Consider the following 16,653-nt stretch of genomic DNA (forward strand, 5'->3'; position numbering starts at 1 on the left):
GCAGAAACAGCTACAAAATGCAAAGACAGGACAGCGCAGACAGGGTGAGGAGGAGTTAAAGGTGTTCTAATTCAAAATATATGTGATTGCCCATGCCTCAGCCCCCTTCCAGAGAGATTGCCAACACTCTGCATGCCAGCGATCCTGCACTGTGAGCCCCAGGCAGGTATCTTGTGGAGACAAGAATCAAGCTGCTCTGCGAGACTTGTGTTTTCTGGGAGGCCACCAAAGTGGAGCAACCACTGAATGGGAGGAAACGCTCCTTCGGGCAAGAGAAACCCAGCACAGCCCCAGGAGAGGATGAAACCTTGGGTCTTCTCCACCCATCCTTCTCCTAAGTGAAGAATATACAGACAATTTTGCCTCGTGACCTGTGAGATCTTCTAAGGGTGAAATGAACCATTTTCCTGTTGGAAAAAGAGAGTTTTAAGAAAACAAGAGTTTGGTAACACCCATCTGGCAGAGTTTTCCATTGGGCAACATCACAGGAGTTGTGCTTTTTGGCTCCCCACACCTTCCTTGCATTGTCATTCATGCCAAGGAACAGCACCTCCTGTCCCCAGCACGCTGCTGGACTCTGATGGTGCCTCTCTTGCTTCACCACCCAGGAGACAGGGGGCACCAAGGAGGAGGTGGCTCCAGGCCACAGGCTGACCACCTGCCTAAAGGCAGATGCTGGTGCTGACCTGGAGCATGTCAGCATGGTTTGATCTCCTTAACACATATCATCTCAGAATTTCATTAATGTAAATAAGCAGAAAGCAGATCACTTGCAAACTCCCATAAAGCTGTCCATAGATGGGGTGGGGGTTCTCCCTGTGACCAAACCACACACAAAACCCTTCAGGATGCTCAAAAGCAAATCACAGCCCCCTGCAGATGTCCAACTGAGCCTTCCTAATTGTCACAGCAGGGAAAAGGTTACTCAGGAGCTACGGGAGGCCATCTCCACCTTTCTGGGTCCCTTAGCTCACCCTTGTCTGCTGACATCCAATAGCATCCACGGGACACAGGCAATGTGGGCTAGAGGCCACCACCACAACCCCATGTCCTCCTGGTCCCACTGTTGTCTTGCTGTGGGGTCTCAGTAAGGCCAAAGGCCACTTCTGTCTTGCACACATTGGTCAGATATTCTCCTAGACCACCAGTGTGGTGGAGTTTGGACAAAAAACTGTTGACACCTCACAGGGCACAGTGACACCTGCGTTGATATTCTCCTCTCAGTGCAGGCAGTCAGCCACAGGGGAAAAACCTCCAGGCTTTCAGAGATGCTGCGTGCCCTGCCTTCCCTCTCCAGTTTTTCCTCCTTGCTATTGCAGCTGCAGGACAGAGTGCTGATGAGACAGGATTAGGTCCAGCCCCAGTTAGTCATTTCCCAGTAATTAGTTTGGGTTACCAGAGAAAGGACACCAGTGTTTTCTCAGGTCTCTGTTGAGACTCCCAACCATAAGTATACCAGGGAAAATGGGTGATGCTGGTATGTGGGGTACTGAGACACACAAAAGTGGCACAGTCCTCTGCTATGGGCTGGGAGACAGTGTCCTGCTGCCTATAGCACTTCTCTAGCACCCAAAACACCTTGTTGCATTAGGAAACATAGGAGCCCACACCTTTGGTGCCTGATCCAATCCCTACTAATATTCCCATTGCATATTGGGATGTTTTGGCTATGCATTACCCATGACAATACTGTCTGCAGTGACAAAACCATCTGAAGCTGCCAATGTTTCACTATTTATCATGTAAAGTTCCTTGAGCCTCTGCTGCCTGGGCCCTATAAGCAATATCATCATATAAACAGTATCGTCCTATAAGCAATATTGTCCTCTAACCACTGCAATATAGCATAGCTCAGTTTAACTTCACACCATGATGTTCCCTGAATTGAATTCCCTGGTCTGAATACCCATCTGCCTGGGGAAAACACTGGGCTCTGGGTAGGAACAACAGTAAGATAAGCAGATGCTCTGCAAGCACAGCAAAGCGCAAAATTTTTGGCATGGGAAGAACAGAAAGTGTGATGTGCAAAAGCTACCTCGTGGCACATTTCAGGTGGCATCCTTCAGCTCCACCACGGGCTTTTGGGCCACACATTTACCCATGCCTCTGAACATGGTGTTGTGTCTAAGCCATTTGTCACATAGCTAATGGAGAGAGGATGCTTCATCCCAACTTAAGCCTGACATGACAAATTGCCCTCTGAGGTGCTGTTTTGCTCCTGTTGATTCAAGAAGGAAGCTGGAGGACAAGTGGAGATAGACGAATACACAGTTATATTGGATGAAGCCCATCCTGCCATTCATGCATCTCCATGCTAGCTCCCCACCTGCAAACTGTGGAGGACAGGGCTTACGTTCCTATGTGTTTCTCCTCTCTTTTGAACTCTTTCAAGCACAGGTTGCCTCTCCGCACCTTCCTGGCCTGAGTCCCATGCAATGGGGCTGTGCTCTCAGCTGGGGTGCTCCTGTGAGAAATCTTCAGTGGCACCAAATAAGTTCAAACCCAAAGCAAAAGCCCATCATGTAAGAGACTATTGCACCTTGTAGGCCACCCTTGGGTCAGCAGCAATGCCCTGGAGCAGCCTTTGGGGGATGGTGGTAAACAAAGCTGGATGATGAAACCCTGACTGGACTTACCCTGTTTGGTAATTATAGGCTCTGAAAAATCAGTGCTGCAAATATATCATAGGTGGCTGGTTGAAACACTTCCCAGACAGATGCATGGGCTATAACATACATTTTGATTAGTTCACTGCAGTCAATTTTGGCTTCACCAGGGTCCTAGAGCTCCATGGTCCCTCATCAGAGATGACATAAAGCAACAAGGTCATCCAAGCACTCCTCTCACTGTGGGATTCGACAAGCAAGGTCTTGCCCTGTGTGTTCACATAGGCAGAGCTTGGGCACTAGGGCTTCTCCTTTTCCTGTTGGCATCATAAAAATAAATTAATTTTAAAAAGTTCAAATGAACCCTAAATAAAAGGTTTGTGTTGACGAGAGCAAATTTCCATGTGGAGAAAGCTGGAAAAAAGTGTTGAACATTTTTTTCAGTCTGGAATTCCTTGAGGTGCTTTTTGTTTTCCTCTCCAAATAATGTAGTGTGTGTCTGAGCCAGCCCAAGCTTTCCTCTTGGAGCACAGCACACAAGTCATTGGGAAATGCTGGGGATGATGGAGATGTACATTATATACAGGCAATTTAGTGCCAGTCCCGTGACACAAAGAATATTTCTGGTTTTCCTGTTGGGAAGCTACATTTTACCGACTTGAGTCCCCAACCCACAATGAAACTATTATTAATGCACTATGATATTAAGATACAAAACAAGTTTAATAGTTCAGTTGCAGAAATATGGTGGGCAGGGAGAGCTATCCAATTAATACAGTATTTCTGTGGCACTGGGAAATGTGGCTGCTCCCCGGAGCAGCCTCTTTGCACCACCGACACAGCAGAAGCAAAGACACGCTAGCTGGAGGAAGGGGCAAGGCAGTGAAACTCCTTTTCAGGGCATTTTTTCAAGAAAAGATCTTTTGGTTCAGGATGTCACTTTCCAGAAAGTGCTGTGCTAGTACATCCCTGTCCCTGCTTCTCTCCCCCACCACACTCTCCTTGCTGACACAGGCTTTGAGGAACCACTGGTGGCCCCCTGGGAAAGGCAGGTGCAAGGAAAGCAAGATTTCATGCTTAGCTTTTGCACTCAAGCCCTGCCATGCTCCCCTGCTTGACAAGTTCCCCCCCCCCCCATGGAGGAAAGCTTTTATCAAGAGCCGTATCAGGAAGCAGGGAGCTCTGCAGCTGAGCAATGGGTTGCTTGGCTTTATCACTAGCAAACGGGTTAATATTTTGCTCGTGTGCATGCATCCCCCTTGGGTCATTGAAACATATGCCCTGCAGTGCAATTCAGCAGGTTCTGAAGAGGTGCAGCTTGGTTATGGTAGCTCAAGGTATTGCCTTTCCAGACTGCATCATTTATTATTCCCCCCCCAAAAAAAAATTACTCCGTATATCTTCTCAAGGTGATCAGCTGGGGCTCTGGTCTGATCAGAGAGTTTCCCCCTTTTATCTCTCCCCAATCTGTCCAAGAAGCTCTGGACTCCGTCAGCGCCGTGATATCATACCTTGGCACAGCCCCCATCTATTTGCTTTTTGCCAGGATGAATCCTGTAAACACTCACAAGAAATCACAGCAGGCCCTGGGGGAAGCACTTTTTTTCCTCCTCCCCTCCAGGGAAATGGTCCACCCTTCACAGCTCACACGGGATGCCAGGGAGGGAGAGGAGGAAATGGAGGCTGAAGGGAAAGCAGGAGGAAGGCTGGGGATGGAGGACCACGCTGCAGTTTTTCCTAGAATGATGGAGTGGTGAGGACAACCTCGATAACTACGGAAAATAAACAAAGCTGGGGATGAGGAAGCCAGCTGGGTTCTCTGCCAGTCACTTGATTTTTTTTAATCTTTTATTTTGCTCTGGTTATTGATGCATTTGTTGAAAAGGCTTTTCCTTGACGTGTCAGAAGTATTGTAAAGCACGGGGCAGCCAACACCCAGCTGGGACCAACCCTAACCTGGCAGCCTTGGTCTGGTTACTTAAGCAAATGAGGCTTTTGGGATTAATGAGGCATGTCTGGTTGTTTCCTTTCCCCTGCCCTCCAGACAACTTCTGAGCCCATTTCTTGTTTGCAAACTAACCTAAATAAGGGCAGTGATCTTGGAAAGACTAAATTTTCGAAAGTTTCTTGAAAATGCTCTGGCAGATGGATGGGCAGCCTTAGGGCATGCAGAGGGGGGGCTGGCTGCAGCCTGAGCCCAGACCAGCTTACCCCAGCATGGCAAAAGCCACCCGATGAGCAAACTGGAGCCTACCAAGGGCTTGCAGGATGCTCAAAGCAATGTGGGAGCAGGTAGCCCACAGTCATCTCACCCCAGTCACACTCATGCTGCCGTGTGATGCCACACCATGTATGCCACACCATTCATTCCTATTAACAAACAGGGAACTGCAGCCTGATGCCAGTGCAAATTTTATTCCATATGATCACACCAGGTGCCTGTAGCACCACTGGGAGTTTCCTCACCTCAAGTCTCCTGCAGCTGGGGAGATCCCAGGGATACCTATGGTTGCTTTGAGCTGCCATCCTTCCCAATCCTTGCATGCAACCATCTTGCTATGTAGAGAGGAAAAGGAAAAAAACCAAAACTGTAAGCACCATAAAGATTTTATTATAAACAAACCTGCAAGAACACTTTGGGAGCCACGATGATTAACATTCCTTAACAAAGAAGGTGCGGGTGGAGCAGGAGCTGGGGGAGGGGAGACACAACACCCTCCTCTGGGTCCCACCTTCCCACCTAATCCCCCTGTTGCCGTCTGGCAGATTTACTGGCCCCAGTAACGTCGCTCCCACTGATATAATGAGGAACTGCAGGCTATGCTATATTTCCTCATGAATTTCACTTCCCTGCCAGAAAAGTTCAGGGCTGGGTCAGACTTTTATATATATTTATGTATATAAAATATATATATAAAAATGCATATATATATTTTTCTTCTTTCCAGGTGATTTCCACCTTTCCCCATCTAAGGACTCACTCACCCTCATCTTCCCTACTCACCAGTTTTTTACTGTTTGCCTGGGTTGGGTTAAAGAAAATAATTGAAGGACCAAACACCACACACATCCCCTCCAGGGTGGGGATGCTCTGCGGTGCTGCTTTCCATGGTTGTGGAGGGGGGTCTGTGGTGGATGTGCAGCCCCTTGCACATATCACAGGACTACTGAGCCTGGCAGCAGCCTGCCTTCACCCCACTTCCAGCCAGGGAACACTAATTCAGTCAAGCTCAGCCCTGGCTTAATGGGCTGAAAAGCAGACGCAGGTGGTTTGAACTTCAAACGGTCCTGTCCCTCCCCCTCCACCACAGGCACTGACCGCCTTCGCAGGGTCATGATCAGAAAGGGACATGCACCGGCATCCTAAATCACTGATCTCCAAGCTTCTGCTATGCTGATTTATCTCATGCCTATGTCCACATCCCAGCTCAAGACAGGATGCAGAGAAACATAGATGGGAGATGTAGAGCGGTACCCATTATCACATACCTGTCTCTCCTCCCAGGGATGGGTCCACATTAGTGCTGCAGAAGGGCTGGCCAACACCCTCCTTGCTGGGGCTGGCAGTGACAGGGAACTTGGAGAAATGAAACTGCAACAGAAAAACAAAGTCATTTGCTCTGCACCAGGTCTGGACTTGCTCCCCACCACCAGCACCTGTACTTGGAGCTGTGCATGCTTCTGGGAAGAGAGGGGGAGAAATGAGGTTTTCTCTCTCCATTGGGATTACAGGATGGGAACACAGGGAGGGGGAGGTCTCAGAAGACACAGCTTCCCCAGGCAGACAACAAGCACTAAAACCCCTGGGCACAAATTGACAAAACACCTTCTGGCAGCTGCATGTTGCACAACCTGAGCTGTGGCACTGGTGCTCCATCTCTGGCTCAGAAGCGTGGCTTTGCAGTCCCATTTCACCCATTTTGTAGGAGAAAGGCAAACACAAACACGTGGAAATCACCTTTTCCTTCATCCCACGTCCAAAACATGTATCCCCCCTCCAGTTTTGCTGCACCCACCTCAAATCTTCCTTTCCTTGCAAACACATTTCCCTTGAAACTGCAATTGTTTTTTGGAGAAGCAACTGTCCAGGCCAGGAGTTCAGAAAATAACCATGTCCCATGGATTAAAATTCACCTGAACAGCAGAACTGCTTTCTCCAGATGGCACCAGGCTGCTAAGCCCAGCGACAGTTATCCAGGGATGGTCTCAGCTTTGTTTTTCACATCCCTCCTGCACAGAGCATGGCCATGGCCAAGCTGTCCTGATGCAGTAAGAGGTAATCAAGCCCCTTCTTTTAGGACAAGAAGCCCTAAAATGTTTTTCTAGGTGAATTTTGTAATGAATAAAGGCTCCTAGCACTGCCACTTATGAAGGGCTCCCTTCTCTTGTTTAACTAGAGGTCTGGCAGGAGCCTGGTGGTACAGGCATTGCTCCTCCTACCTAAAGGTTTTAGAACGCTAATTCTATTCTGGTCACAGCCTGTAGAGGAACATGCCACCCCTGCTGATTAAGGGTTTCCTGGGTCCTTTTTGTAGGTCACCCCATTTTATAACTGAGACTTACTGTTCTGCAAGGAAGGCAGTCAAAATCTGGGAGAAGGTGAAGCCCATGTGCACACAGGCAGGCACATGAGGCCAGGTGTCCGGGGTAGCTCCCACTCCACCCCAGGGTGCAGGGAGGTCCAGATGGTCCCATGTAGCTCTGATTTCATATGACCCAGGGGCTCATGGAAAATTTCAGATATAATACTCATGGGTTTCCTCTCTCCCTGCTCAGAATTAACCATACCTGTGCAACCTGGAAGGATGCACATTTTACCCACAGGACTTTCCCATTGGCAAGCAGGTTGTCTGAACACAAATAGGCTTTTGAACCTGGATTTCAGCAGTCTTCCTCTTTCAGCTCTCAAGGAAAAGCAAAGTTGGCATCATTGCCACATGGCAGTGACTTCATAAGGCACTGTTTTCCCATAACTGGTGTTAGAGGAACCCTTACTGGCTGGTATTTTCCAACCCTGCCTGCTAACTCTTTCCTATCAGCATTACATGAGAGGTGATATTGAAATGAATCTTTGTGTTGTTTCCTGTGCCAGGGAGATGACTTGCCTTCCTTGCTTGCAGCTGGGAGACCTGATGGAGCCAGTCTCGGGGGACTGCCTCACCCAAGAGGAATGGCCACTGCCAGCATCTCTGTTCTTCAGCTGAGACAACATGGCCAGGCCGTGTCTGCATCCGGCTCCTTGAGATACCCCAAACAGCCCGACTCCCCTTGACAGTCCAAACCAGGAGGAGGACCTCTGTACCATCACCAGTTCAGCCTTGAATGCATGACCAAGGCAAACTGGACTGGAGATTTTCAGCATCCCAAGGAAAAGCAGCATGTCCCCAGTCCTGAGCTTTGGTACCACTGGAAAACCCTCAGGAGGTGATGAAGGATGCCTGTCACAGCTCTCACAACATGGGGGAAAGGAAGGAAAGCTGAGGAACAGGACAGGGATGTGCCCTCTCTGTGGCGGGAGAGACCTGTGTTTCTGGCTGATCCCCTGCCATAGCCTGTACTGTCCTATATTTTTGTGAACACGTTCTCAACCACAGAAACCTGAATCACACCCTTTAGGAGGGGAAGGAAAGGACTTGCTGTACTCGAGGTGCTCCAGCTCCTTTGTGAGAGGGGTTGTCAGACTTTTTTAAAGATGCTTTTGTTAAATACAATACAATCTGTTGCCCCAAAAGGACTGCTGGAGCCTTTGCCTTTCCAAACACTATCCCCAAACAAGTCGCACGCCTCCTCACCAGAGGCTGGCTCTAAGCTGCCTTTTTCCCCCAGTTTCAGAGTTTTATGGTCAGCGTTCCTCATTTTCCATGTCATTAATCTCCGCAGGCCCCAGCTCCCAGCAGGCTGGAAGCCAAATTTTGCCAGACAGGTTCCAAGTGAAATCCAAGTTGTCTGGAAAAGAAGAAAATTCAACTAAAGATTTGAAAAGCATGTGAACCATATGCTGGCTCTCACCAACCACCCATCAGGGCAAGTGCAAGGCTACTTCAGCCAACAGATAGTTTTGGTGGCAGTCAATGTGCCTTTTCCCATTCCACTTGACTTTTCCAGCAACCAGCCAAAATATGAAGTGTTCGTTTTGGCTAACATTGTTTATTTTGCCCAAGGAAAATGAAAAAAAACCCAAAACTGGGAGATTATTTTTAAGTTTCTCAGGAAAGATTTTCTTGCTTTGAGAGCTGTCCTTGAGCACTGCCAGCCAATGCACTTTTCACAGCATTTTTGCAGTGATTTTTAATTTCCTTTGGCATTTGTTTGAGATGGTCTGCCATGAAACTCCAGTTCCCCAAGGTCCCAAAGCTGAGGATGAGACAGGCAAAACCTCTTTCAGGTAGGACACAGGAATAGTAGAAACTGGTCCTACAGTGGGACAACAGAGAAAGGGGATGAGCAAAAACTCTCTCACCTGGACTTCTCTAGGGATGTCCTACTGCCTTCAACAGCAGCCCTTGCAAGTCCAAGAGTCTAACAGTTTGCCTTTTTTTTTTTTTTTTTGCAATTACTCTAAATTTGAGCTTTTAGGCAGGAGGTCTGCCTGTTATTAGGAGGTCATTTGCTCTCAGGGATATCTTTCCAGCATCTCCATGCTGATGGGGTGGCCTTCAGGGTACTGGCATGGGCTTTGCTCAACCTCTCCCCAGACTGCTCAGCACATGCCAACGCTGCTTTGACTGCCCAGCTGGCAGTGCCAGCTCCCCTTTGGCAAGAGCTGTGCAAGCTACCTGCCGTCTGCCCTGCCAATGAACTCAGGAAACAAGCTACATCAGACTCCAAGACAAAAATCAAGGCACCTTGTTTTTTGTGGGAGCCGCAAAGTTGCATGCTTGTGTGTTACTTTCCTCCCTCCAGAAACAAATGCCAGCACAATTTAAGTAGAGGAGTTGTATGGTGCTGCACCAGGAATAAATTGCTAAACAGACCAGCAGCACCATCATGTTGAGCTAGGATCCTTAGGAACAAGGGCTCTGACAGCCCGTGGTGTGATCCATTGTGCCTCCATGCCAGCTCTCTTAGAGTGAATCCGAGATGCACTTTGGAAGAGCCTTAATGAAATCTGCAGATAGCTCAGGTTGGATTGTTCTTCCTTCCTTCCCACCCCCCTCCAAGCCTCTTCAAAACAGAGCTTGGAAGCAGCCTGTGATACTTAAGTCCTTAAGTCCTGCCTTTCTTGACTCACAAAGGGAACCAAAAGGAATTGTTTTGAAATAACAGTGCAAATCAAATTATCCATCGCAGATAAGGGGGAGAGAGGTCAAATATGAAAAGGCTTTAGATGAAAGAAGAATTAGCCTGCAACCCACAAGGAATAACTCAATTCAAGTCTCATTTTCAGCACCCCCAGAATCTGGCGCAACAGAGGTCCCTAATGAAGCCCAACAGATAAACCTGGCCAAGACAATTTGTTATACCGCGAACACAAAGCCATTTCACCAACCACATGCTAAGCATCAACCGTCCCCTAAAATGGGAAAAAATATATCAATGTATTAGAAGCCATCATGAATCAGCCCAGAGGAAACCAAGCAGCCCTGATCAGGTTCCAGCCAGAGATATGGGAAGCCACTCTGTGGTTTGAGTTTGCAGCCTCATGCACACCTCCTTCTCCTCCTCCTCCTCCTCTTCCTCCCAAGCTGCATCCCTTGGAGGGGGGGTTGGGGACCTGGCTGCCCCAGCCTGCAGACATCCCCATGGCACCTGGGCTGAAAAGAGCTGGGAGTGGGGGGAGGTTTGCAGACCCTCTCCTCTTGGCTGCACCAGCATTCGCCCGGCACTCCCCAGACTTGGCAGGGTTATTGATGTTCTTGGGACATGCCTGGGTCTCCCAGCAGAGCTTTTCCACCGTCTCTGCTTCAGCTTTCCTCCCTTTCACACAAAAAGTTCTCTCCACCTTTCCCAAAGACATCTTTTATCCCCTTTGGTTGCAATCTTCCTTCACCCAGAGTGCAGCAGAAAACAATTTGAGACTAGACCCAACACAAGCCTACCAAGGTTGCACTTGGCTTGGGGGCCAGGCAGGAATCCTTGTCAGCGCTGAGACCCACCTCCTGGATAAAGAAGCTCCAGAAATTCCTGTTGCTCACCACCGAATGAACCCAGCTGGCTAAAAGGTGGTTGCTAAACTTGCAGTCTCTGTATTATTCACGGGGATTGGGGAGGATTTCAGCAATTGCTCTATGCAGTAGGGAAGAAGGGAAGGTTTTTTTCTTTTTCTCCTTCAAACCAAAACATTTAATTTTGAATGTTTTCTCAAGGACTCTGGGTATTTAATTGCCTTTAAAACACAGGAATTGCTCCCCATTCCCTTCCTGATTTAATGGGAAACAGGTCTCTTGTTCCTGCAGGCCCTCTGATACTGTTGACCATTTGATAATTGTGTCTTGATAGATCACAAAAACAAATGCACGATGCTGTCTGTTCCTGCATCCTCCCAAATACAGTAAAAACTCTTTTTTTTTTTTTTTTTTTTTTTTAATTTCATTGAATTTGCAGATTCCAAACCCTTCCCCCTTGGGTAGAGGAATGAATTAATGAAAAAAAAAAAGATGAAAATGACTCAAAAGGCCCATAATAAAGCAAATAAAGGGTACATGTCTGTGGCTGGTGCACACTGATGCTCTGCCTGTGTGATCAGAACTGTACGGGAAGAAATGTTTTCCCTACTGCTGCTGTACATGCGATGTGGGACTGAGCTTTTGGGGTGGTTTTCTTTAAACCCCCATACGCCCCCTTCAGAGGAGCAGCAGCTTAGCCAGGTAAAGACGTCCTGCAGTAGGGGAGCAATGTGTGCCACCACCTTTTCTCAGGACCTGGTCTGTTACATCTTCTTATTGCTACTGAAGCATTTATTGTGCTCTGAATAGCAGGGGCATTTCTTGCATGGAGACTTGTTCCCAAGCTGGAAGATGTGAAGCACAAGCAGTGCCTTAGCCAGGAGGGCAGCTCTGAGCTGCTGCCATCAGCCAAGACTGGGGCCTCATTGCCCGCACTGCGGGCAGCCCTGCTTCTCCCCATGCTTAGCCTCCCGGCCCCGCTTCGTCTCCAGCCCCATCTGTTTTCCTTCCAGAGATTAAATCTGTTTCAAGCTGGAAGCATGCACTGTGCTGCCCACTCCTCCAGAGGTGGTGCAGTGGGTGGCTGCAGCTGCTGCCCCATTGCATTGGGCTGGGGATGCTCAGGATGCTCAGGGACTGGCTCCCCTCGCAGGTGGCCATGATGGTGCTTCGAGACAGCCAGCATGGATTCACCAAGAGCAAGTCTTGCCTGACCAACCTAGTGGCTTTCTATGAAGGAGTGACTGCATCAGTGGACAAGGGAAAAGCAACGGATGTCATCTATTTGGACTTCTGTAAAGCCTTCGACATGGTCCCCCACAACACCCTTCTCTCTAAATTGGGGAGATATGGGTTTGATGGGTGGACTGTTCGATGGATAAGGAATTGGCTGGATGGTCGCATCCAGAGGGTAGTGGTCAACGGCTCGATGTCCACATGGAGATCAGTGACGAGTCCCTCAGGGGTCCATACTGGGACCGGTGCTGTTTAACTTCTTCATCGTGACAAAGACAGTGGGATCAAGTGCACCCTCAGCAAGTTTGCAGGCAACACCAAGATGAGTGGTGCGGTTGACACGCCAGGAGGACAAGATGTCATCCAAAGGGACCTGGACAAGCTGGACAGGTGAACCTGTGTGAACCTCATGAGGTTCAACAAGGCCAAGTGCAAGGTCCTGCACCTGGGACAGGGCAACCCCCGATATCAATACAGGCTGGGGGATGAAGGGATTGAGAGCAGCCCTGTGGAGAAGGACTTGGGGGTACTGGTGGATGAAAAGCTGGACATGAGCCAATAATGTGCACTTGCAGCCCAGAAAGCCAACCAAATCCTGGGCCGCATCAAAAGAAGCATGGCCAGCAGGTCAAGGGAGGGGATTCTGCCCCTCTACTCTGCTCTGGTTGAGACCTCACATGGGAGTACTGTGTCCAGCTCTGGAGCCCTCAGCACAAGAAGGACATGGACCTGTTGGAGCGGGTCCAGAAGAGGGCCACAAAAATGATCCGAGGGCTGGAGCACCTCTCCTATGAGGCCAGGCTGAGGGAGTTGGGGTTGTTCAGCCTGGAGAAGAGAAGGCTGCAAGGAGACCTTATTGCAGCCCTTCAGGGGGCCTACAGGAAGGATAGGGGCAATCATTTTAGCAAGGCCTGTTGTGACAGGACAAGGAATAATGGTTTTAAACTAAAGAAGAATAGATTTAGACTGGATATAAGGAAGAAATTTTTTACAATGAGGGTGGTGAAGCACTGGAACAGGCTGCCCAGAGAGGTAGTGGAGGCCCCATCCCTGGAAACATTCAAGGTCAGGTTGGATGGGGCTCTGAGCAACCTGATCTAGTTAAAGCTGTCCCTGCTCACTGCAGGGGGGTTGGGCTAGATGACCTCTAAAGGTCCCTTCCAGCCCAAAGCATTCTATGATTCTATGGAGAGCAGACCTCTGTCATTCCCACTGCCCTGAACAAAACCCCATGGCTCTCCCAGAGACATTTACAGTCCCTTTCTGAGCTGAAAAAACAAAGTGCAAGACAGCAGCGTGCTGCTGCCCAGCGTTAGGGGACCAGTGGGGATGATGCCTGCCCACCATGTGGCAGCCCCCGTCCTGGACCACTGCTGCTGTTGTTGCTCCTGTGCTGGCCCCAGAGGAGAAGCCAGTCCCAGGTCTGCAGCTGTGGAGGGTTTGAGGGTCTCCTGGCCAAGCACCGGTCACTTCTGTGCTAGCCCCAGGTTTTCTGAGTGCTCTCAGGTCTGGGTAGTGTAAGAGGATAGACACAGAGTTCAAGAAACAAATCCAAGCTCTGTGCAACCATCTCCCATGTGGCTTCCCAGATTTCCACATCCTTATATTCACACAGAAATCCCATGGTCCAACCCGATAAACCCCTCAGTAAACACAAGAGATAATCCCTTTTGCTCAGAGCCTGTAATTAGTTCTTCTAGATTTGCTTTGTCCCTGCTGCTGCCTTTCATTAGTGCAGCCTGTGAGACACGTTATTTGCACAGCCATGAAATACAAATATATTTTCAATCCTCGGCAGGAGCTGTTCTTGCTAAGTTATGCTGTCATAAAAAAGGCAGACTGTGACTTCCCCACAAACCTACAGAGTTAGCTTTTTATCTCTTTCACAATTATTAAAATATATTCTCTGTTATCCTGTGAACAGCGTTGCACAGCTCTACTGAGGAGCCCTGTTTTTCACGCACCTCCAGAGATTCGCTCCCCGTTGCTGTTCCCCAAGCAGCCACTGCAGGAGTAGCTTTCCATTCAGGGATGGTTTACCATAGCTTTCCTCAGCTTATCCTTTCTCCTTCTGCTTTGCAATGCTCTTTAGCCAAGCCTTTGCAGCTTGACACCCCGGCCCTTTCACTTATTAACCTGCCTTTAGCTTGACCCATGAGTTTTCTTGCTTTCACCCTTCCACTTCTCTCCATCCCACTGCTGAGGAACAAGTGAGTGGCTGGGTATGAGCTTAGCTGACAGTCAAGGCCAACCCACCACAACATGATTTAACATCTGTAGGCCCCTGAATGCTGTACTGCCTGCAAGTTGGAGAGCCCTAACCTGTCCTCACCAGGCACATCTAGGACTCACATTAGGTTGCTCACATCTTCATTCAGACCTGCAGATGTCAGTACTTCCCCAGCGTACAGTTTCAGCAGCAGATGCCATCAACCTTTTGGGGTTCCATTGGAAAATGCCCAATATTATTGACTATCTCTATCTATCTATTGCCTGTCACTGGACAACTTGACTGAGTCTTGTTGGCAGGCATGGTCTGCAAGGCATTTCTTTTCACTTGGAACCTATCTGTGCTCTTCTAGCATCAGGCATCTTCATTCAAACACTCATTTTGACAGCCAAACCCCATGGTAGAATTTGAGGGCAATTGCTGTCTCATTCATACACAAAATAGCTCCATCCCATTGCCCTGTGTCCACACCACATACTTATCTGGCCAGCACCAGGCTGTCTAGAATCTCTGAACTGACTTTCTGCACACTGTCTGCATTTGCTCCACCTGGAAGCAAACACTTACTGGCATTTAAAAGTCTCTATCTCTTGCTATAGTTACTGTGGGGTCTCTGGGTATTCTCCTTCAATGCTTCCTCTCATGTTCCTACAGCTCATTTACAGCCCTTTGTTTCAGCTTTTGGGATCTCAGGTAAATCTGCCAGTTTGCGAACAGACTGACCAATACCAATTGATACCTCTATTTTCTTGTTTTAAATTCCTTTCATATGTTATGTTTCTTTGGAGTTGGATTTGCTGTTGACAGATCTCACATGAGTCACTGCTGTCTGCAGGCAGGACAAAAGAGCATCAGCTTCAACTGCCAGCCACCCATACTGGCTGGTCCTGCTTGGGTTTGCTTGTTTTTGTTTTAAAATCTATCAGTTTTCCTCCCACTATTTAGGGAGGCCTGAAGAGCATCCCTTTGTGAAAATACCACCTATCTGGGTACAAGACTCTTGAAAATGGCAATTCATGCCCTCCCACTTACACATTACTGTGATCATACAACATAGGATGTGAGATTGTTGCTTTTCCTTAATGTTGAGGAAATCATGGCAGTCGCACCCACGGCAGCAGATTGCTGCTGCCTTGGCCAGGCTTTAGCCTTTCCTCCCATACTTGGGCAGAAAGCTCTTAAATTCCCAGACATGATCTTGCTGTTGCACCCTTTCATCAGGTATCACAACATTTTGCTCTGGGGGAAACAGTGTGAAACACCTCCCAGCCTCTCCCCACCAGGAACTCGAGCTCAGCTCCCAGCCCCCTTGCAACATCCTGGAGCATCTGGTCCAGTCCCCTTGCTGCAAGGGCACCAATGTCCCTGAGCACCTGTCTTTTAGCACACATTATTTTTTCCAGCACCATTATCACCAAATATATGTTTTGCCTAAAGCTGTTACTACTTAATGCCAAGTATATTTCAATTCCCACTTACTGAGTTTTATTAATAATTCTTCCTTGCTTAGCAACAGTTGGTTTTGCACCTGAAAGCCCTAAGCTGAACTTTACCTGCAAAAGAGCACCCAGGATTCTTGGAAAAGGACCATAAGAGAGAAAATGGCTTTTGGAGCCAGCCCTGTTGTGCAGCCCCCAAAAGAGCCCCACAGCTCACCCGTCAGGACTTCTGCCTGGAGCAGGGGAGCCCAGGGAGGGCAGCAGCAGCCTTGTGCTTACAGCTACCTGCCCTCCTGCAAGCCGTAAACCCACTCCTGCCTCCCCTGGAGAGAAGCAAGGACTCTCCAGGGCTGCTTTGCATATCACCCTGATGTTTTTGCATGTAAGTTCCAGGCAGGGGGAACAAACGAGTTTCCAACTCCCTCAGTGATCTTCAGAGCAGCCTGTAAGAGTTCAACCATGCACCAGCCTTAGGAGAAAGTTTCCACTCAGCAGAGATCCAAATCCTGTCGTAAAAGCAGGACGTTTTGCTGGCACAGGCTGACCTTTCGCCCCCCATGCACTCAGGCTGTATATCTAATAATGGACCCTACTCTTTCCTCTGCAGCACTCCCATTGCTACAGAGACATTCATTTAAAGCATAAAGACTTGACTTGTTGCCCAGAGTGAGAAACAGCCTCTTTCTCCTTTAAAAAAAATAAATTATAAAACCCATCTAATCTTGGAAGAACCTTGGGAAGGGTGTGGAGCAGCACTCACCCTGGTGCCTGGCTGGGCATTCTCCCCTCACACCCAGCCATGGGCACCCATGGGAGGAGCTAGGAGGGAACCACCTCAAAGGGGTTGGGGCACATTCATTTCTGCACAATGTTATTTTCTTTAGGATTAACAGATTTCTGGCTATAAACATTTCTATGGCTAAAGCAGCAGTTATTGAAATATATTATTTCATGCCGACCCCCTGACACAGGTGTCACGCCATTGAGTTTAACCCTCCCTGCTGCATTGCATCAGGTTTACGTCCATGCTTTTGCAA

This window comes from Pelecanus crispus, chromosome 5, assembly GCF_030463565.1.
Source record: "Pelecanus crispus isolate bPelCri1 chromosome 5, bPelCri1.pri, whole genome shotgun sequence".
Lineage (NCBI taxonomy): Eukaryota > Metazoa > Chordata > Aves > Pelecaniformes > Pelecanidae > Pelecanus > Pelecanus crispus.